Source organism: Vombatus ursinus, unplaced genomic scaffold (assembly GCF_900497805.2).
Source record: "Vombatus ursinus unplaced genomic scaffold, bare-nosed wombat genome assembly UNPS02014799.1, whole genome shotgun sequence".
In the NCBI taxonomy this organism is placed as follows: Eukaryota; Metazoa; Chordata; class Mammalia; order Diprotodontia; family Vombatidae; genus Vombatus; species Vombatus ursinus.
Window position 1 is genome coordinate 14,752,338 of NW_020954577.1, and position 6,000 is coordinate 14,758,337.

General features: G+C 47.9%; 1 protein-coding gene across 3 annotated transcripts in view; it reads right to left on the reverse strand.

Moving 5' to 3' along the window:
* The window catches only part of BZW2 (basic leucine zipper and W2 domains 2), a 73,647-nt gene that overhangs the window by 61,949 nt on the left and 5,698 nt on the right, over positions 1 to 6,000 (reverse strand). The window lies entirely within an intron of this gene.

Sequence of the window (6,000 nt, forward strand, 5' to 3'; positions counted from 1 at the left end):
CATCACACTTGTCCTAAGGAATGGAAGGGATAGCTCAGCAGCAGCTTAAACGTTTTTCCTTGGGATGCGAAATTGGGCAGCAAATAACCAATGTATACTGGGTGTGTACTAACACTGACGGATGGAAAGAAGGAAGAGAGGGAGGGAGGGAGGAAGGAAGAAAAGAAGGAAGGAAGTGGGGAAGGGAGGGAGAAAGGAAGACAGAAGGGAACAAAGGAAGGGAGGGAGGGAGGGAAGAGAGGCAGGCATTTAGGAAGCTTCATAATACATGGTTATAAGAATAGCTTCTCTGGAGTACTTATTTATCAGAAGAGGCTACCTACCGTATTTTAAAATGAAGGCCAATTCTGCCCCACAGGAATAAGTGGGGACTATTTAACCTGCTGGGTACTTAGAATGAGCCTGGGGCCACCATCTGTTCCCTGTATTGTGCACAACATTCCCCGATTCAGAAATACTTAGCCACACAGGCTTTAGCTGAAGACAGCCTGTGAGCAGCAAGCCATTAACCTTCTCCATTTCATGCCTGGTACAATGGAGAGAGAGACAGATGCAGAGAAGCCAGGTTACTGGGCGCAGCAGCACAGACGGCACACTCCGGCACGGTTCTGGGCCGCTCCTCTGAGCCCCTTGGGAAAGCCCTGGGCTCAATCTTGGGAGCTTCTTGCACGAATCTCTCTCCCTTTCCTTGCTTTTTTTTTTTTTAACCACCCCGATTTTCCCCAGGACAACATCTGAAGGTGGCTTCTTGTGCCCCATCCAGGCTTCCCCCAAGGCTCCTGCCTCAGCCTTCACTCCAAATGGAGGGGAAGGCCCTCAGCTGCTCAAGCACCCAAGCTCCCAGCGGCTGGAGCAGAGATGAGAGAAGGCACCACGATTCCTACCAGGGGCTGCCCTTTCTACCTTCAGGGGTTCATCCCTCTGCTCCTAGGGGCCTTGAAAGTCCTCCAGAATTCCAATATGACTTTTAGGATTAAGACCCCTTAACAAGAACAAAGAACTGGGTTTGCTAATGAGGCAACGATCCTTCCCTTCAGACAAAGCTCAGTTTCCCTGGGAACCAATACAACTTTTCACACTTAGAGCCCTACCTTGTCACCAAGACAGAAACATTCGGAGTCGCTCTAGAGTAGAGCCCAGCTCCTGAGCCTTTCACAGCCCGCATGACTCACAGTACCATGCGCTCCTCAGCTTCCTGGCTTTGTCCTCCTTACTGCTCTTTGGCTCCAACTCACCCTTGACCCAGGAGCCCCTCTGTCCTCTCATCTCTGCCTCTCCAGTGCTGCTGTCACCTCAGATTCTGACGGCCTCCAGCCTGAACAAGGAATTCTTCGCTGCTACTGTCACCATCCCCAGATGTCCCTGAGACCACGGGGTTGTAGCCTAGAACGCACGGGTCCCTCTAGAGTCCACACTGTGGGCTTCCTCCGGCAGAACTGAGTCCCTATGTGTCCAAGGAGGCTTTCCCTGTCCAGCCTCCCAAACTCTGTCCTCTTCATAGGATCATGGATTTCGAACCATCTAGTCCAGAGCGGGGGAACCTACAGCCTCAAGACCACATGTGGTCCTCTAGGTCCTCAAGTGCAGCCCTTTGACTGATCCCTTCTTCACAGAACAAATCCCCTTCATAAAAGGATTTGTTCTATAAAACTTGGACTCAGTCAAAAGGCCACACCCAAGGACCTAGAAGGCCACAAGTTCCCCACCCCTCATCTAGTCTGCCCCTTATTCTAAAGATGAAGACAGTAAGTCCAGGAGAGGTTGAGTCCTTGTTTGGAGATTTGTTCTCCCTTCTAAAAGTCAAAACACGGCTCAGGTGTGTGAACTGGTGAGAATACATCTCAATTGTGCACGAAATGTGAACAAGGCCTGGAAGTCTCCCTAGGTGCGATAGTAAGTCTGACTGAATTGGCTGAGGGGCTCTCCAGTCTGTAAAAAACCTTCCAACTAAACACCCCAATTCCTTGGGGGACCTAGCAGCTAGGTGACAAAGTGGATAGAGTACTCAGCCTGGCACCAGACACTTATTAGTTGTGTGACCCTGGATAAGTCACTTAACCACCATCCATCTCAGTTTCCTCAACTGTAAAATGGGATAATAATAAAGCCTACCTCCCAGGGTTGTTGCGAGGATCAAATGAGATAAAATATGTAGGGGCAGCTGGGTGGAACTCCGGCCTTGGAGTCAGGAGGACCTGACTTCAAATCCAGACTCAGACACTTGACACTTACTAGCTGTGTGACCCTGGGCAAGTCACTTAACCCTGATTGCCTCACCAAAAAGCAGTAATAATAACGATAATAATATCTGTGGGCTGGGAAAAGAAGTACTCAGCCTCAGCTTAGGTCTCTTCCCTCTCTTCCCCTTCCCCCCTTTCACTGGTCAGAGGAGGATATCTGAGAGGTGAAGGTCTCAAGGATACTGGACTTCTCATCAGGCCATTGGCATCCCAGCAGCCTCCATGGAATGACTGATGCCAGTGTCTGGATTGAGCCAAGAACAGATTGGATACAGTTTGAGGGTCTACGAAGGGCCTAAGTGAAAAACCACATCCTCCCCAAGGGAGGAACTCTCTGGAGGATTCAGCAGAAGGACCTCCAGGAGGGGTGAGTCATCCCACGACCAGGGCGGGGAACCTGTGTCCTCCAGGTCACATGCGGCCTTGGAGGCACTTGCGTGCAGCTTTTTGATTGAATTCAAGTTTTACAGATCAAATCCTTCTATGAAAGGGATTTGTTCTGTGAAGTTTGGATTCAGTCAAAGGGCTGCACTTGAGGACCTGGAGGGCCACGTGCAGCCTCGAGGACACAGGTTCCCCACCCTGCCCCATGACACATTTGCTCTCTAACTACGCCCACATTCCTTTGAACTCTCTGTGTCCTTGTGGTTCGATGCATCAGCCTTTGGACAGACGCTAGTACCAGCTGTCCTTCCTCTACCTTCTTAACTCCTTCCTAAAAACAGAGTGCCTGGCTGACTGAATGCCATCAGCTGACACTCCCAGTGGAAAGCATGCCAGCTCACGGTACATAGAATTAGGACACCCCCAATCCCTTGAGGCTAACCCCCGAGCCCTGAAAGGACAGGATAACCACACTCTGGACCTAAGTCATCAGTGCAAGTGGGTGCTGGGAGAAGAACCCCAGGGAGTCTACCCATGCTACAATTCTCATTGTTATTATCAACAGTGTTTATGTATCCTGATTATATATCCTGAGGAACTCCAGTGAAATAAGGCATCTTCCTTTGTAAGATCTAACTACATGGTTTCTTTTCGGGCAGACCAAAGATCTTTCTTGAAAGGAAAAAAAAAATCTTTCCTTCAAGAATACTGAGGCCAGATCTCAAACCAGCACCTTGGTAATATAACCATTGTTGATATTTATAGAGCATTTTAAGGTTTGCAAAGTGCTCTACAGACATCGTGTCATTTCATCCTCAAAACCACAAAAGGAAACTGAGGCCTGAAAGCTTGGTCCATGCCCACGGTCATAGAGTTCAGAGGGAGAAGGCCAAGGTCGCCATTCTAGCCACCTCCCTATGGGACACTTGGGGGGATGCCCCCTTTGGGGAGCCCACAACACAGGTGTTTGCATTGGAATTAGAATAATTCCTGGCCAGCCATTTTGATCAAATTCCAGCAGAATGTCTCTAACCCTTTGGCAAAAACCTGTTGTTTTTTCCACGTTTTATGTGTTTCCTTGGTTGATGTTTTTCTGTTTGTAGCATGCTTTGGGGGTTCCTTTCTGTTTTTAGGTGGCCTGATCTCAAGGGAGCAGTAGAGAAGGCACCAGCCTGCTCCTGGGTGTCGAAGCCTGTGTCCTCTCCACCATACCAGGATTTCATTCAGTGACTGCCAGATGTTGCCTTCACCACAGGCAACTGTGACTGGGCAAGCTTTGTACACCTTGTACAAACAGCAGGCACTTAATAAATGTGTCCGAAATTTAACTGAATCTCAGGCATCAGATAGTGGGGACACTTTGATCCATCAGAAGTCCACATGGTAAGGACATTCTCGTCTGTTTTAAGGGCAATCTTACTAACAACGTTCATTTTACCTCTGAGGTTTTCAACGACATTTGACAAAGAGCAGAAATAAAGCTAATAACTAAGCTATTTGGAGTCTAGACCTACTAAAAGATCTCCCTTTCTCTGCTGATTAGAAGGAAGGTGGGTTGGGATCAGGATGTTTCTTATGGAAAAAAAGGGATGATTTTTCAAGTAAAAAGGTTACAAACATACTTTAGCATTTCCTTTCCTTCTAAGTGTTACACTGGGGGCTTTTGACCCAGGGAAAGGATACCAAAATAATAATCTACAAAATGCTCCTTCAGAGACAGCAAAAATTAAACTGTTCGGGATTCAATTTGATGAACATATCTGAGGCAATAAGTTAGGTGCTGAGGTGACAATGAAGATAGCAGAGACTTAGCCACTCCTCAAGGAGGAAACCAGTGTTGGGGGAGCAAATCTACACTAGGTATGGAGGGGATGGTATGAGCAAGTGCATGAAAATGGGAAGGCAGAGGGCAAATCAAAGGGAAAGAGATGGAAGACGGTTCAGGTAGGGTACAAAAGGGACTAAAGGAAGGGGAGTAGTCTAAGAAAAGGTTGGAAAGGCAGGTTGAAGACGGATTATGGAGGGCCTTAAGGCCAGAACTGGGATTTTATACTGTATTTAGCAGGCAATGGGCAGTCATTACAACTCTAGAGTTGTGCAAAAGGGGAATTATTTAGGGATGAGGTATAGAGGATGGCAGGGAAGCTAGGTGGCCCAGTGTATAAAGCACTGGAACTGGAGTCAGGAAGACCTGAGTTCAAATTCAACCTCAGACACTTACTAGCTGTGTGATACTGGGCAAGTCATTTACCCTTGTTTGCCTCAGTTTCCTGGAAAGTGAGCGGGAGAAGGAAATGGCCAACCACTACAATATCTTTGCCAAGAAAACCCCAAATGGGGTCACAAAGAGTTGGAAGTGACTGAAATGACTGAACGACAACAATAACGTGGGGGATGGATTGGGGAGAGGGGAGGTTGCAGGCAGGAGGACAAAGATTACACTAAATAAGTGAAAAGAGGGGAGGGCCTGAACTAGGTGGTGGCTATAGGAGTAGAAGAGAGAGAATCTGTGGGAGAGATCAGTTCTGAGGCATGGGAAGAGAAGGCCACATCCAAGATGACTTGAGTGGCCCTGACCCGAGGGGCAGAGCATTAACACACCACCTGGGGAGGGGCAGGTTTGAAGGAGAAGCTGGAAGACGGGCCCCCACACAGATAAGCAGGACAGCCTTGGACCTCAAGGGTTAAATTGATTACATGCTATTTTTAAGAAGAGCTATATGGAATAGAGATTGGTGGCTTCATGTATAATGCTCTTTTTCTGTTCTTGGCAGATGGAAATGTTCATGTTTGTTGGTGTTTTGCAAAGTTCAGAATAACAAAGAAGAAGAAAATACCGATTCCCTTGATTTCAGACTAGATCTCATACAATTTGCGTGGAAGGAGGGAACAGGGAATTGAGGGAGGGGTGGAGGGGATGGGGGGGGCATTAAATTCTGACTGAAAGCCTCTGACTCTAATTCTGAGGGTCCTTCCACTTCAGGAACATCCCCTATACCCAATTCCTTTCCCCTTCCTCTGCCCCTGGGTCTAAAATTCTCCATCCAGGAAGGGAACATAGTGCCTTTTTGTAGCCTCCACATTCAAATCATTCAATGCGCCAGTCAGTCAACAGGCACTCAGTTAAGCTATGGATAAACCTAGATCCTCCCCGATCCTAGGAAAGGTTCCTCTGCAGCCCTCAGAGCCGTATTAAAAACCAAACAAGCCAATCCTGTCTTCAAATCAGGAAGGAAAATAAAGGGCACATGAAAGCAGGGGCTGAAGCCAAGCTAGGCCGACCTGCCGCTCAGTCCCAGCTGTTTCCCCAAAGAAGGGCAGTGCTCGAGAACTCAGAGAATTAAGCTAAGCCAAAGGTAAATGGCATCTTCCAAGA